The sequence below is a fragment of the Portunus trituberculatus genome, chromosome 15, assembly GCF_017591435.1.
Source record: "Portunus trituberculatus isolate SZX2019 chromosome 15, ASM1759143v1, whole genome shotgun sequence".
NCBI lineage: Eukaryota > Metazoa > Arthropoda > Malacostraca > Decapoda > Portunidae > Portunus > Portunus trituberculatus.
This window is the reverse complement of record NC_059269.1, coordinates 14,483,442-14,501,362: the sequence shown is the minus strand read 5'-3', so window position 1 is coordinate 14,501,362 and position 17,921 is coordinate 14,483,442. Positions and strand designations below refer to the sequence as shown.

Sequence of the window (17,921 nt, the reverse complement as noted above, 5' to 3'; positions counted from 1 at the left end):
ACACGATTGTAAGCTTAACATTAGAGAACTTGTGTTGGCTTTCAAAGACTAATGGTAATGAACTTATTATGAAAAGTGTGGAGGAAATTATATAACTGAGGTTTAATAGAGCTAAACTATGAATACTATATATAGTAATGCAATGTTTTAACTTTCCAGAGATTGAAATGAAAAGGTATAATGTACGGCCAACAAACAGGAAGATGATGAAACCTATAGACACATAACGTCATATGCAGTTTAGACTATCAAACAGTTAAATGACAAAAATATGAGAGAGAGTGTGTGTGTGTGTGTGTGTGTGCGCGCTGGGGGCAGTTGGGAAGAGGGCAGGGGAAATGGTAGATGATAGATCGGTTAAGACAAAGAGGAGCGAAGACATCTTAAGCCGAGGTTACACTAGTCAACATAAACCTTAAACTCCAATAACAGGATATCCGAAACAGGTTGATTTCTGGGAAATCGTATTTTCAGCAGGAAAGCAATAACTAAGGTAGCTACGAGCAGCATCTTTAATGGGCCAAACGTTTCGACATTTCATCTTATGTCATCATCAGTGGTCTAAAATAAAATAAAACGATAAAACAAATATAAGTATAAAAGAATAAAGTAAAAATACAAAGAGAATTACAATGGTAAAAATTCACACTATCATAAGTGGGTATGCTGACAGAGTATTGTTGAGGGATGGCTTTACTTGGGAAATATATAGGGATTCCAGTATTCTTAAACTGTGTCTATTACAGGTGGCGAGGATACGGAAATGACTGAGATTGGGTTGAACCTTACATGAGAGGCAGTGGTCCCGTATCGCGGAAAATGGGGCGTTGTGTAGCGGGCGCCCTGTTCTGGCAGACTGGCCACTGATGATGACATAAGATGAAATGTCGAAACGTTTGGCCCATTAAAGATGCTGCTCGTAGCTACCTTAGTTATTGCTTTCCTGCTCCAATAACAGGGTTGGACAAAAAGGCATCCATCCAATCATATCTTTGAGCGAATGGTTAGACGCACTCATGAGCGTCCAAATATGATCTGCCTGTGACTGCCGACCTCATACCCTACTACAAGGAAAATAGCCTCCCTCGCGCTCTGTCTTGATGTTACCATATGAAGGTCTTTAACATAAATACTCTAGAAGAAAAAGAAAAAGTAAAAAAAAATGCTACAAAATCAAAAGCAACGACAAGTCATGTTCCCTACCACGTGGCGGGGCATTTAAAGAGACCTTTAAAGTGCGTAAATAAAGGCGATTTAAACATATAAGGAATTAAGATAGGAACTTGCCGTTTTCACAGAAAACTGTAGACATTTCAAGGATAACAGCAGTATTAATAACTCAATTTTGAGGTTTGGGTCCAAAAAGAGGGAGTAAATAACCTGACTAGGCCACTCCATTGAGACGAGGTGGGAACGCAAAACACCAGCGTGTTCGAAAACAATGGTAGTCGAATGAGAATTGGGTGATTGATAATATTTAATAACATGATACTCTTCTAATCCTATTTCAATGTTTTTATTGTATTTAATGTACAAGTTTTTTCTTTCTATATTTTGTAAATTTCCTTGTCAAATAATATAGTTCGTCAATTGTTTATCTTTGGATGCTCGTCTTTGGACAAAACCAACCGTATCTCTTTGACTCTCGGCTCACCAAGGATCCTATTGGATTCCGTCAAACATTGGACCAAATCCAACAAAACTGACAGGATCCAAGGTTTATGTTGACTAGTGTAACCGCGGCTTTACAGAGAAAGTGGCAAATGCTGTAAAGCGAAGGTAAGTGAGGATAGACAGCGGTGTGCAGGCGGTGTCGAGGGACAAGGGAGGTGGTGATGGTCTGTACGAGGGAAGCTGACGGCTTTGTGTTAGGAGCTACATCCTCTATGGAGTCTGTGAGGTAAGTGTAAGTTAGATCCTGGACTACAACTTTCCCTCCTTGTATTGATATATGTATCATTCTCTCCCTGCACGTCCCTCTGTGTTCCTTTGATGGGCAGTATTGTTACGTGGAAGGAGTTTCCGTGTGGAGAAAGGTAACGCTAATAGTGGACAGCCTCCAGATTCCCAGCCACGTACAGGACACGTTAGGAAAGAGAAGAGTGAAGTATCGGGGGACATGAGGGTGTCTGAGATGTGGTACAGATACATGTATTTGATGCTCGTCAAATTTTGTCCCCATGGCCAATGTGATGTACGGGCATAATTTGTGAATAAAGAAAGATGATATATATATATATATATATATATATATATATATATATATATATATATATATATATATATATATATATATATATATATATATATATATATATATATATATATATATATATATATATATATATATATATATATATATATATATATATATATATATATATATAAATATATGAATAAAAAATACTGTGCATGCACAACTGTGCCGTAAACTCGGTCCTTCTTTGTGTTTCGAGGAACACCTTGTTAGTAGTTACTATTGTGCCTCGTACTAGCACAGTACACCCTCCTTGCAAATTCCATTCATACAGGTTCCTAAGTCGTTTACGATCCGGCATCTCGGGCACAAAATAATAGTGTGTGCAACAGGAAGCGTGCAGCTAAATACGGCAACTCAAGGCTCACCAACGATCCAGGCGAGTAGAAAGGGAGGCTTTCTGTCAGCTTATGCGACTACATAATTTTGTTCCTCCGGAGAGAAGAAACGTTGTGTCGGAGAGAAAGTGCCTGGGAAAGAAATCCAATCTACATAAGCGTCGGTACGTTCGATGCCCCCAACACATGAACGAGGTTGCGTGTCTTTACAATATTTATACTCTTCTAGTGATACTCCAGTCGAAAAGGAAGTACTTACACGGGAGTCCTACTCGGGCCGTGGTAATTCCTAAAGAATTTTTTTTCTCTTTTGTTCCTGATTTTAACCTTTTAGACTGGTAAACAATACATACTGTATAACAAGTACTTCTTTGATAAGTATGTTGAAGTGATAATTATAAGTATATAGGACACACACACACACACACACACACACACACACACACACAGCCATAAAACCATTTAATTCACTTCTGTGCAGTAATCACACAATCTGGGGTGGATTCTGATTTCGTGGAAGAAAGTCATTCAAAGGACCCATGAGGCTCTCCAAGTGTGTGTGAAATTAGTGTGCATTTGTTAACATGTGGTATGAACTGGAGGAGGAGGAAGAAGAGAAGGAGGAGAGGGAGGTGGAAGAGAAGAAAGAAGAAGAAGAAGAAGAAGAAGAAGAAGAAGAAGAAGAAGAAGAAGAAGAGGAGGAGGAGGAGGAGGAGGAGGAGGAGGAGGAGGAGGAGGAGGAGGAGGAGGAGGAGGAGGAGGAAGAGGAAGAGGAAGAGGAAGAAAAGGAGGAGGAGAAGGAGGAGGAGGAGGAGGAAGAGGAAGAGGAAGAGGAAGAAGAAGAAGAAGAAGAAGAAGAAGAAGAAGAAGAAGAAGAGGAGGAGGAGGAGGAGGAGGAGGAGGAGGAGGAGGAGGAAATGCTGGCTATAAAGAAAGACGAGGGAAAAAGCGGAGTGATACGAGAAGGGGTAAAAAAAGGAAAAGTGATGACAATGAGAATGAATGATGGCGGTGATAAGAAATATTGTGGGAACGAATAAAGTGTGTAAGGAAAAGGAAAGAAAGGAAAAGCAGGAAAGAAAAATAAGGCGGCAAGAAATGCAAGGAAGGGAAAAATGAGAAAAACAAGAGGTAAAAAGCAGTTGAAATAGTGGAAGAAAAGAAACATCTGGAGAGAAAAACGTAATGATGGTAATGAGAAGACCGTGAGAAAGATTAAAAAAAAAAAAGAGAAAGAGAAGAGAAAGAAGATGAATAGGGACACGAGGAATATGAGGAGGGAAGAACGCAAGAAGCAGGAACAAGAAAATGCAAAAAGAAAAATCGAGTTGAAAAGAGAAGACACAAAATATACTTGATGTGTGACTTGTAAGAAGCGTGTAAGGAATGCAGCAAGTTGAGGTGAGGCGAGAAAGCTAACGGCACAGACTGGCGGACAAAGACTGGCAGAGAGGTCGAGTGGCGAATGGGCAGAGGAGTGGTGAGTCTATGCCCGGCACTGGGAGAGGCGGCTTTACGAGGAACACCGCGACGAGAGTGGAATATACAGTACATGCATTTCTGACACGAGCAGAAAGAAAAGCAAACGTACTCACTCAGATACATGCATGCACACACGTACCAAGATGCATTTTTGGTTGTTATTTCGACTAAAGACTGTGTAACGAAACCATGAAGAGGAGCAGGAGCAGCAAGTGAGCAAAGAAATAGACAAACTTTATACACCTGTGCAACACTCATACATGAGAAAGCACAGATCTCCAACTCGGTTCTAATTGACATTCTCTTTAGCAACTGTCCACTGTTCCCTCAGTCAATAGGGGACACTTTGGATTCTGTTCAGTCACCAAAACTACCCCATTTATAGATCCATTTTCTCAAGATATCATTGTATTTTCCTATCCACCATTTAGGAAACCAACGAACATTTAAGCGGGAACACTTGAATCTTAGTGGATTTCACTGCGTTTAGAAAGAGATTTAGGGAGGTGACCGAAATGGCAAATAAAAAGGTGAGAACGTGGAAGAAACGGCTAAGGGAACCAAAAGCAAGGGGAAGAAAGAAATGGGCTAGTGGAGGAGGAGCATAGAGAAGAGTAGCTGGGAGGGAAGTGAGGAGATGGAAGGAGAGAAGGAAGGAAAGGGACAGGGTGTGCTTGGGAGGAAATACGTGCACGAGGTGTAAATGTGACGTGAAGGAGCTGGGAAGGAGGAAGGGAGAAGATAGGAGAAGCACGAGGAGGCAAGAAGAGGAGAGAGAGAGAGAGAGAGAGAGAGAGAGAGAGAGAGAGAGAGAGAGAGAGAGAGAGAGAGAGAGAGAGAGAGAGAGAGAGAGAGAGAGAGAGAGAGAGAGAGAGAGAGAGAGAGAGAGAGAGAGAGAGAGAGAGAGAGAGAGAGCAAGGAAGGTACAAAATTTTAGGTATACGCGTTCACTGTTATGTTTATGAACCGTTTGATGAAGAGTATGGTAAATCTAGCTTGACTCAATGTTACCCAACACTTGTATGGTCTGCCTCCCTGTTCCCTGCCACCCGCCCAACGATGCGGCCATTGCCTGAGCGCTTTGAAGGTCTCGTGAGTCAGATTAGCATATTCATGATGTTTTGGGATCTGAGAAAGGAAGATGTTACCAGTCATAGAGCTAGACGGAGGGTGGTTAGAGGATCATAAGGGAGGTTGCTAGAGGGAGATGGTACATGTTCAAAGGAAAGACGAAAGAGGGAGCAGCTTGCAATATCTATAGTTGACTTACTCTCGCTGGAATGTCCCATGAACCAATGAACTGGTCATGAACGAAACGTTGAAAAGTTAAATAAAATAAAAAGTGCAAAATAAAAAAAAAACTTCTTTAATCTCATAAGTGCAACTAAGTAATGCTTGGGAGTCATTAATTGCCTCTTGTATGCCTTCGCTTGTATATGTCCGTCTGTCTCTTACACACGCAAACGCGACACGCGTGCGCGTACACACACACACACACACACACACACACACACACACACACACACACACACACACACACACACACACACACACACACACACACACACACACACACACACACACACTGTGCAGTGATGATGACAACAAACTATAAAAATGAAGTAGTTTCTAAAACAACAAAAAAAGTTATCTGCTGCATGAATAGTTTGATAATCTGTGATGTTAATATGCGAGGACTGACATTGTGATGATGATGATGATGATGATGATGATGATGTTAATAATAATGATAATAGTAATAAAAATGATGATGATGATGATAATAATGATAATGAAAATAATAATAATAATAATAATATTAATAATAGTTCTTTTAAGGGCTATTGAATATAAGCATCACAGATCAACACAAAATAATAATCTTTAATCTTTCAGCTTGAAGTGATATGCGTGTGGAAACCGTTTACGCTTCGGATCCTTCCTTTATCCTGCAAAACAGCTAGCCATCCTGAGCCAGTGACAAGCTTGCCTCACGTAACCTAGCGCTACTCATTGCCGGCCATTTACGACGTCTTTCCCTAGTGAACTCTAAGCTGCAGGATATGAAGACAACAAAGTAGGGTGTTTTTTTTTTAAGCTTATGTCGTTATGTGTGGACGAGATATTCACTGCTGGCAGGAAATCCTCAAGAGTGAGTTACACCCAAGAGTCACGAGCATGTTGGCGATGTGACCTTTATTTTACCCTTCATTACCACTATGGCAGCCACGGCAACGTAAATACAAAACTAATGGGATAAAAGAGACAAACTCACAAAGACACACACACACAGAGACAGAGACACACACACACACACGCCCGGTAGCTCAGTGGTTAGAGCGCTGGCTTCACAAGCCAGAGAACCGGGATTCGATTCCCCGGCCGGGTGGAGATATTTGGGTGTGTCTCCTTTCACGTGTAGCCCCTGTTCATCTAGCAGTGAGTAGGTACGGGATGTAAATCGAGGAGTTGTGACCTTGTTGTCCCGGTGTGTGGTGTGTGCCTGGTCTCAGACCTATCCGAAGATCGGAAATAATGAGCTATGAGCTCGCTCTGTTGGGTAACGTCTGGCTGTCTCGTCAGAGACTGCAGCAGATCAAACAGTGAACACATACAGACAGAGTTTTCTTTTATTTATCTATTTATTTGTTTTTGTCCTGGCCTAACACCTGTAGGTTTACTTGAAGAGTATGGGAAGCGCTGTTCATTTTCCACCCATTAGCGGCGCAGGCAATCATATTTATAGTGGAACCCAAATCAGGGCCCATATCACCACCCAAGCGTATCTTTGGTGTAACGACCTAGAACCTGGGTATCTTGGTGACATGTAGATAACTTTAAATCACTCGACAAATGGCAAAGTATCGAGGTGGTACGTGGTGGGAATCGAACCTATGTGTGGACGTTTCTCCAACCCGCTCACCACCTTATCAGTTGTAGATGGCTCGAAATAAAAGTAAATGTTCATCACATAAAAATGGCACACAAAAAATGAGTAGAAAAAAAGACTTGAACAAAGAGGGAAAGAAAATACAAAAATGCAAAGATGGAAAAAGGAGGACAGAAAGAAAGAAAGAAGAAAAGAAAGATAAGCAAGAAAGAAAAAAGAAAGTAACAAAAAGAAAATAAGAAAGAATAATATTTCCGTGTCTAGGAAACAGAACAAGAGCAAGAAAGAAATGAAAGAAAAGCCCACTCAACTTCCTACTTCCAAAGAATCAGAAAAAAAGAATAAAGAGAAAGGACAGAGAGAGAGAGAGAGAGAGAGAGAGAGAGAGAGAGAGAGAGAGAGAGAGAGAGAGAGAGAGAGAGAGAGAGAGAGAGAGAGAGAGAGAGAGAGAGAGAGAGAGAGAGAGAGACGAGTGGTAAGGAAAAGGAAAAATTTCAGCCAAAAACGTTGTTCCGGAAGGCAAAAGAGATATTTCACCATTTTCACTAAATTTGAAAGTGATATTATTATTATTATTATTATTATTATTATTATCATCATTATTGTTATCATTTCACACATCTTTGATCTCAATAAAAGAAGAAATATAACCATTAATAAAAGATATTTGATGATCTAAGTACGATGTCATAAGTACAATATTATACTGAAAAAAAGAAAAAAAAAAAAACATGCTGGATGAATTTGCCAAAAACAGAAAGGAGACCCACAACGTAACAGTACGTCCAACATTGTGTACAGAAGGAAAGAGCCATTCATACAAACTGTCGTTGGTCGTCTCCTGGTTGTCATTGCCCCAGCCTTCCCATGCAGCCCCACCTCTGTGCAAGAACGGAGTGCTGGAAACACGGAACACACACAGGAGGAGAATCTAAGCTGCGCCACCAAACTTTGCGGTCAAGTTTTACTGGGAAATAAATTGTAGATAATGACTTCCAGGCTTTCCTCCTTCCTTCATCTTGCTGTTTTATCGGAGTTACGGAATGGTAAAGAACGTAATTCGGGCCACCGTCTCCACTTTGCCGTCATGTCGCTATGGAGATGCTGGGAATAACAGTGATGTTTGTCCTGGTGGTGGGGGTGGTGGTGAATGTGGTGGTAGTAGTAGTAGTAGTAGTAGTAGTAGTAGCAGCAGTGGTGGTGGTGGTTGTGGTGTTTACTGTTGTTGTTGTTGCTGCCGCTGACAGTATTAATCATTAGACCTTGCAATCTTTTCACACTCGGCCGCCTCATAATACTGGCAGCATCACCAGCAGTAGCAGCAGCAACAACAAGAGGAAGACAACAGCCTCACTATTCACTACAGGCATTCCTCACAGTCTCCTGCACACTGTCTGCAATGCGACACAGCCAACACAGCTGGTTAGGAGCGTCAAGGGTTGGGTGGGGGTGGACGGGGATAGGACGTGCGTTGACACGTTAAACCACTCACTACAAAGTAAGCTATTTACTTACTTAATGAAAGGAAATGGCCGCGGCAACACCAGCATCAACATTACCATTTGGTGAGATATAGTCTAAAATTCACTAACGAATAGCAGTTGTACAAATACTAACCAATACACAAATTAATCATGAATTTTGGGATGATGAGGTTCTGAGAACAACTTCCAAAATGAAGTTAAACTCTTTCCCAAAAACGCGAGTAGAGACAGAGCAGGGAGTGTGAAAGACGGAGCAGAGGAGCTAGCTATACTGGGCCAACTAATGCTCACCGCCACTTGCTCTTATCAAACACGAAAGGAATGCACGTGACTTAGGTGAAAGATAAATGAGAATGTTTAGAAACTTTTTGTTTGGTATCAGTTTTCTTTATACTGAATCTCTCTTTCTCTCTCTCTCTCTCTCTCTCTCTCTCTCTCTCTCTCTCTCTCTCTCTCTCTCTCTCTCTCTCTCTCTCTCTCTCTCTGAAACACTCTCACAGCTTCAACTATAAGAGTCTGTTAGTACGAATTGTTTGAGACAGCAAAAAATAAATAAAATCAAGAATCGCCAGAGACATGGAACACAGTGACGTTGAGAGAACAGTGACCGACAGACGGGTAAAAACAACAACAGAGTGAAGAAACTAATAGGCAAATGTCGCCACTCTTCATATATAGTGACATGAGCAAAAGGTATTTTCTGTTTTCGTTCTGCAAGGTTGTTTGAATATGTGCACAGTGGGAAGCTTTAAAGAAATGAGAATATTTGTCAGCATCGCGAACAATCTCATCCCTGATAACGCCAGCAGTGTCAGAGTTGTAAAACGGCTTGTCACTCACGTCAGAGAGAGAGAGAGAGAGAGAGAGAGAGAGAGAGAGAGAGAGAGAGAGAGAGAGAGAGAGAGAGAGAGAGAGAGAGAGAGAGAGAGAGAGAGAGAGAGAGAATAAATTTGTGCTGTTTACCGCTCACCTAATTCCTATGATCATAAAAGTTCTTGACTATACTTCTGAGGAGGATCATATTCTGACTCTTCTTGAGTGGATATTTTCATTCTTGGAGATTTCAATGTTTACCGCGCAATTCTCCCTTTCTTCCTCTCCCTTCACTGACTATCCTGGTAAATTAACCTTTAACTTTACTATCCTCCATGACCTAGACAACAAGTACAACACACTACAAGTATTCCTGACAGCCACTTTATATACAAGATTTTGAAGGAATACTTCACTAAGTACCCCACTTTTCATCTTAAATTATACTTTCAGCTCACTTTTTTCTGTTGTTGCTTCATTCACTGTTTGTTACGTGTTCTTTCCTTCCTCCCACAGCTGTGTGATGCGTCTTTGTTCTCAGAGTGCATTAAGCGAGCACTGATGGATGACAGGGGGAGGACAGCAAATGGCTGATAATTTGCTTGTGTCCTATTTTCTCTCAAGGTTTGCATAAGGAAGAAGTTGATCGTTATATCCTTTATTTGCTGAGGTGGGAAAAGATAACGAGTGACTGCAATAACTCTCGCCTCCACTGTACTCAATGGGGAAATGTCGCTTTGAAGTTAATTATTCAAGCAGGAAGAGAAAAAGCGACGAGGTTATAGAGTAGATGTCGTTTAAGGGGTTCTCCTTATCTGACTCAACACAGGTCAACGTACCCGTAGCTTTTTCCCGAGACTCCAACATTAACGTTTAATAAAATGTTGCTATGAGATATTCTGTTAAGCGAAACAGCTAAAAAATACTTAAATCTTGTAAATCTTTGTGGCGTAAATGTAGCTTAATTATCCATAAAATTGAACAAACATATTAAAGTATTCATTGCTATCTAAATTAACATAAATGGAACGGTTTTATAAGTAATAGGTATTTATTATTGTACATCATATTATAGAACTCGGCACACGAATTTTATTTGAGAGACGCAGTGCAGGGATCGGACGGCGGAAAACACGCCCTTTCCATCCTGCCTCATAAGCCTATCAGGTGTACTGAAGCGGAAGCCGAAGCTACTTACAGGCCCGGCTGGAGCACCATGTCTTAATTAACGTAGCAAAAGTTGCCGGTGCTCCCTTCATACAATGCGCACACTTGGCACCCTCTCTTCCCTACAAATCACACAAGTATTACCTTCTTTACACTTCACCTTATATAGTACCAAGGGTTCAAACTCTCATCACCTTCCATACATCCCAAAAAACCTTCCACACAGGTTAAACGCTCATACATAAAGCACCTTCCATATACTTCCATTTCCATTACTTGTTCGTCTCAGGCACAATAGAAGCCTTCCACTTAGCGCCTACACATAATCCACACCTCCTTAACCATCTCCCACAAACACATACACTTCACTCACGTAACCCATTATCATTTATTTTTTGCCAATATAATACAAAATAATGTAATATTGTAATACCATCACCACAACGCTACAATGCCGTTGAAATAAAACTACACGACTAAAAATATATGCTAATCTCTCCATCACTAGTCACTCGTGAATAATATGCGTTAATAAATTATCTGTACAATAATGAGGTTGCGGGAGGGTGGAGGTATTTGGTAAAGAGTAAACCACAAAAAATTAGCTGTATATATAACTTAGCATTGTGACATTTTACGATACTACAAACGAACCTATGCGAAAAACATGAACGAATGGGGTCACACACGAAAGGAAATTACTCCATGAATGGCAAAAGAGCCGGTACTAAGTAAACATCTGAGAGAGAGAGAGAGAGAGAGAGAGAGAGAGAGAGAGAGAGAGAGAGAGAGAGAGAGAGAGAGAGAGAGAGAGAGAGAGAGAGAGAGAGAGAGAGAGAGAGAGAGAGAGAGAGAGAGAGAAACACCACTATTCAGGATATGAAAATATACTTGAGAAGCAGCATCAGCAGCTTACTATAAAGATTCCAAATATAGAATATCCTTCATCCCATCACTTCATTACCATAGTTTTTAGTGAGGTATTAGATTCTTTAATCAGCTTATAGGGTGGGAAATCATCTTACAATTATTAATAGGTAGAAAAGGAACCGACAAGGATTTCCTGCTCATCAATACATCACTGGGAAACGCCAGCTCGTTACAGCCAGACGCCGCAGAGGGTAAACAAAAAATAACTCTCATTAATTCACCAATACTAGCAAAACTTTAACATTGGTTGAGAGAGAGAGAGAGAGAGAGAGAGAGAGAGAGAGAGAGAGAGAGAGAGAGAGAGAGAGAGAGAGAGAGAGAGAGAGAGAGAGAGAGAGAGAGAGAGAGAGAGGCAGGATTCCGATAATGGATTAAGGAAAGAAATAGTAATTCGACGATTCGGAGAAGAAAGCCACATACACACATAAAATTCCTATCTCGCTTTCTTAGACTCCGAGCTTTGCTATTAATGTATCCCCTCACTCTGGTAACAAACACTACGCTCCACTAAAAGAAATTATCCTTTAGTAAGTTTGAGAAAAAATACATCAAACAAATACTCATAATACTCGTACACCATTCGTAATTCCATATAATTTCTAAATAAATGAATTACCCTCTACTCGTTTTTCTTTGTTTTCTTTAATGTACAAATTACATTAGAAACATTGCAGTACATCAGTGGTAATACGAAATGTCGTACAGACACCGAGAACTACCCATTTATCTCTCTTTCTCTCTCTCTCTCTCTCTCTCTCTCTCTCTCTCTCTCTCTCTCTCTCTCTCTCTCTCTCTCTCTCTCTCTCTCTCTCTCTCTCTCTCTCTCTCTCTCTCTCTCTCTCTCTCTCTCTCTCTCTCTCTCTCTCTCTCTCTCTCTCTCTCTCTCTATATATATATATATATATATATATATATATATACACACACACACACACACACACACACACACACACACACACACACACGCAAGAATATCCTTAATACTGTAAACATTAAGTTATATTAAATAAAAAGACACATTCTTACTAATCTAGATAGTGCTCCCATGCATTCATATTATCTCTCATAACAAGTAATAAAAAATTGTTAATCATTCTTGTATATACAGACTGGAAGTTAAAATTTATAAGTAAAAGTTTGCAAGTCATTTTAGAGTTACGTTAAGCGCTAATCAGACCTTATCTAGAATATGCTGTTCAGTTCTGGTGACCATGTTACAAGAAGGCTATATTGTAGGTTATGTTGTAGGTTAGGTTGCCAGCCTCTTGCAAAGAAATTGGCTTCTGTCTTTCTTTCATAATTTTTTTTCTCTTGGCCAGCTTTCCCCTCTTTCATAAAAAATATTTTATTGTAATCAAACAGCAGGTAGTGAAATGTGGTACGTAATGTCCTAAGACCTTCATGTACATCCTTTTTTAAAGTTCCCTCTAGCGGTTTGGATTTGGTTATTAGAGCTAAATTAAAATTTGTTGTTTGGGTGTATGATTTTAGAACGGCAGTCAAGCATTCAGTGTGTCAAGCTGTTAGTCTATCAGTTCACCAGACGGTCAGCCAGTCAATAAGAGTAATTAGGCATTGAAGTTAAATTTCACATTACCTAGGCTTAGAGCTAACAGAGAGGTAGGTTAAGAAGAGGACCTGGAAGTCTTTAGTGTAAGGCCCCTTTCACGGGAATCAATTAGTGCACGACACCTGTATCCGACACTAGTTACTTAATAGTTTTTTTTTTCACTAGAGCCTCATATAGGATAACAACACGGCTGGATGATTCTATTACCAGCTTTGACAGTTCAAATAATATGTTTCCGGCCCTGGCGCATTGTTGGGCATTGTCTCCGCAGTTACTTTCCAGTCCTCTTTGCACATCATTCAGGACCCTTAGAAATTAGCAGCATGAGCTAGCAGTGGACATGAGGAAAGCAGTCAGCTGAGGTGAGGGCGCGGTGGCACCTGAGGCAGGTGACAGGTGCGAGGGGTGGGGTCACTCAGCTTTAAGTTCAGCTTGCCTGCTTTCATCCTGTTTGTAGAGTCTAAACGGCAATTCATGGAAATCATCCTACTTTTATTTCTTAATATTTTTCTTGAAAGAGTCCTTAAAGTTTGAAAAATGTCACAATTACATCAAACATATCTGGCTTTAGGGACGAATAGAAAATGTACAAAGTCAAGCCCGAAGCCTACGGTACGATGAAAGCTGCCTTACCGCTTTTGTGCACCTTGCAGCGTTACAGCCTTGCAGCCCTGCGGCCTTGCAATCTTGGAAGCTTTGAGTCAGTGATGGGTAAGATTCCTTCACCTGCAACGTCCGTCTATTTCCCCAAAGTTTATAGCATCAGGTGAAAGTTTAAAAGATATATCATTTACTCAACATTTCATTATGTTATAAGGTAGCTACTAGAAAAAACTGATATGTACATATAAACATTTTAATATATGTTTGTTTTTTTTTATGCAGGAGAGAAAAAAGCCAAGGGCTACAAAATATTAAAGGAAATGTTGGTTCTCTACCATATTTCCTATATCTATTCATGCATACTGACTCGCATTAAAAAAAAAAAAAGTGCAATGCCTATAGAAGTTAGTGGAAAGTTATCTTGCTCTATGTAAGCGTACAGACTGTACGAGAAATAGTAAAAATTTGGGTGTTTTAACTTACAATTTAATAGTTACTTAGGCACTGGCTGGATGCTATAATGGTTCCAATAACTGGGTAAAAACTTTATCAATGCTACTATTATCATATTATTAACAGTATGAATAGTACAAATACAAAAGGGTCCATAATGAAAGAACAAAAACGGAAGTTAAAACAAATGATTTGTCGTTGTCATAGCACTATATTTATTATATTAACAGCTCCTATTTTTTTTGTGATATCTCCTTTCCCTTCTAATTTAAATCAATGAATATTGAAAATCTACTGTGGTTCGTAATGGATGGATTTAAAAATTTAATCTTACATGCGTGGCGTTTTTTCTCTCAGCTGTTTCTTTCATCCAAAGAATATTGTTAATTAAATTCTTCCAGTAAAAGATAAATTTTACTAAAACGGGTTTATAAAATGCAACAAATAAATTATTTTACAGTAAAAAAAACAATATTTCTTTACTTTCGTTTTTTTTCTTATTTCTATATAAAACATTTCACTTATTATCTTCGTAAGTCAACAATAGCAGAGAAATAAATAAAACACACACACACACACACACACACACACACACACACACACACACACACACACAACACACCCGGTAGCTCAGTGGTTAGAGCGCTGGCTTCACAAGCCAGATGACCGGGGTTCGATTCCCCGGCCGGGTGGAGATATTTGGGTGTCTCCTTTCACGTGTAGCCCATGTTCACCTAGCAGTGAGTAGGTACGGAATGTAAATCGAGGACTTGTGACCTTGTTGTCTCGGTGTGTGGTGTGTGCCTGGTCTCAGGCCTATCCGAAGATCGGAAATAATGAGCTCTGAGCTCGTTCCGTAGGGTAACGTCTGGCTGTCTCGTCACAGACTGCAGCAGATCAAACAGTGAATTACACACACACACACACACACACACACACACACACACACACACACACACCATATCCGCAGGTTATACACATCTTTTCAAAAGTTTGTTTAAGAAGTTACTCAGAGAGAATCCTCTGTGAACATAACATCTTCTCGTACTCACACCTTAAAACTCGCCTATCTTCTCTTCATGCAGAGTCCAGAGACAGTTATACCTACATACTCACTCACTCCAACCTTTACTCTTTCCAGTAACCCCTACCTTCATTTACTCTACGCACAGTCATATTCAGTCACTCCAATCTCGAATCAAGGCGGTCTAAGTAAGGTCTAGTGATAGATACCTAACTTCTTGGCTATAATACCATGGAATAGGTACACTTAGGGTTTGGCGGGAACCCTCACACCATATGTTACACAAATTATCTTCCTTCCAGAGTGTTTCACCGGGTCTACTATATGTCAAAGCATTTATTCACTGTAAACTATGTCACTGGAAAAACCATACTTTATCTAAAGGGATGACAGCGTCTGGTCAACGAAGAGTATTTCTGCGTAAGATTATCTTGGCGGAGACGCGGCAGTAATGGCAAACCCGCGGGTTGGTATCTGGTGCGGGCGACTGGGCTGCCACCTATAGAGTGACCTCCGCGGAAGTTGAGACACCTCTTGAGTTGTGCTAGAAATATTGTTACCTATATTTTGGCTTAGACCGATAAATATTTGTGACAGGTCCTCTTGTGTGTGTGTGTGTGTGTGTGTGTGTGTGTGTGTGTGTGTGTGTGTGAGAGAGAGAGAGAGAGAGAGAGAAGAGCATTCACACCCATTTACCTATACTTGGTGGCCGGCACTGCTACTATTACTACTACTACTACTACTACTACTACTGCTGCTGCTGCTGCTGCTGCTGCTGCTCGGAAAGGAAAGGAAGCGTCGCCGAAGAAAATATGCGAGATAACTTTGGTGGCGATGGCGAGGAAATCGTGGAAGACCCTGGAACGAAAACGAAGAGGCGGGAAGAGCAGGCAGAATGAAGAGGCAAGGAGAGCCAAGGGGAGTTTGGGAATGAAACAATGGTAGGAATGGCGGCGATAAGATTAGTTAGTGAGGCTGGAAGACCAGGGAAGGAGAAAAAAGCTAAAATGAGAATGTCTGAGTAAGCGGAAAGAAAAATCACAAAAAAATAGAGAAAAAGACGACAAGGAGCCTGAAAACACGACGAGAGAGAGAGAGAGAGAGAGAGAGAGAGAGAGAGAGAGAGAGAGAGAGAGAGAGAGAGAAGAACATACATCAAAGAATTAAAAGGATATAAAAGTTCTAAAAGCAATTCAATACATGCGTAATATGAACAGAGCAACAGAGCACGATGGAGAGAAGAGGCGAGATGACAAAGTGCAAGGAAAAAAAAAACAATAGGGGAATAAGAAGTGGGAATAAACTGAACAGAAGTGCAAAGGGAGAAAGCAAAAGAATAGAAGCGAGGTTGGATATAAGAAATACGAGTAAAGGAAGGAAGAAACCAAAATAAATAATTGTTTAAAAGGACAAAAGGAGGGACAGACAAACGTGAAAGAATGAAGGAAAGGGAGGAAGGAGAGAGAAAGAATGTGGAGAGTTGAGTAAAAAATGAGAATGAGAAGGAAGCGAAAGGCCCGGAAAGAGGAAGAATGGAGAAAGAGAAGATGAAATGAGAGAGTGAGAGAGAGAGAGAGAGAGAGAGAGAGAGAGAGAGAGAGAGAGAGAGAGAGAGAGAGAGAGAGAGAGAGAGAGAGAGAGAGAGAGAGAGAGAGAGAGAGAGAGAGAGAGAGAGAGAGAGAGAGAGAGAGAGAGAGAGAGAGAGAGAGAGAGAGAGAGATCGTGATACATTATGTTATGCAAAGGTAAATGAGCAAGTACAAAAAAAGAAAACGCGGAAATTAATGATCCAGAGAAGGATAGGAGAGAAAAGACCGGGAGGGAGGAAGGAAAAGGAAGAAGCGCATGCATGAGAGTGAAGCAGGAAGGAGGGAAACACTTGTGGCGTGATACTGAAACAACCGCAAAAAATCAAGGAAGTATAATTGGGATTGTTCAAGTGGAAATGGAGGGTTGAAGAGGAAGAGAAGCAGAGAGAAGAATAGAATTGCACAGGATACAACTTCAAAGGGGAAACGAAAATTAGTGTGAAGGTAAATGGATGGTAAAAGGAAACTAAAGTAAGGAAAACAAATAGTAAAAAAAACTAAGAAAATATAAGATGGTAAGAAAAATCGTAAAAGAAACACACAATAGCAATGAAAAGCAGAAAGATGAGCAAAAATGGAAAGACACTATGCAGATATAAAAAGAAAGTAGGACGCGGAGAGTGTTTGGGATGGAAAAAGATTATTATAAAAAGCGTGTAAGAATCTTGGATGATTTGGAGGAAGAGGAAAAGAAGGAAGAAAGAAACTCTACGATAATAATGTGTGTGTGTGTGTGTGTGTGTGTGTGTGTGTGTGTGTGTGTGTCAATGGGTTAGTAAGTTAATACACAATCCCTCAGCTATCTTTCCGTCTTGAGTCTTGAGTGAAAATTATTAAACGAAATAAGTAAAGAATTAAGAAATCAAGTGACTGGGAGGAAAAAAAAGGTAAGATATCTTATCAGTAATTACCGTTGTCGTTTAAACTGCCAAACTCAGAATGGGAAGCTCGTTAGCACACTTTTCACCCGAGTCACCTTCACCAACAAGGGTTTACTGGCTTCATGCGAATAAGGATAAAAGCGGAACCTTATAGCACGGTGATTATTCTGCCCACTAAACAACGATCATCCTGTCAGCGTGGCGGCGTCCAGCTCTGATGCACCGCGGCCACGATGAAGACGTGTGTTGTGCAGGTTCGCATGATACTTACCAAATTATATATTATACTTCACCATGGTGCAAAATATCTTTAATAGCCAGGGTTGATGCCATACGAGTAAAATTCAAAGAGGATTAAGCTATAAACATGCCCATCGCTGTATATTTAACTCATGTTTATGAAAGCTATATTTGGGTGTTGTGAATTATTTTATTCTGTT

General features: G+C 40.4%; 1 long non-coding RNA gene across 1 annotated transcript; it reads right to left on the bottom strand.

Annotated features, from left to right (window-relative positions):
• Window positions 1–498: 498 nt before the first annotated feature.
• LOC123504172 lies at window positions 499–849 on the bottom strand. Its single transcript, XR_006674732.1, has 2 exons — window positions 790–849; window positions 499–561 (listed from the first exon to the last, which is right to left on the bottom strand). It is a non-coding gene; the product is annotated as an uncharacterized LOC123504172 (long non-coding RNA).
• Window positions 850–17,921: the final 17,072 nt, after the last annotated feature.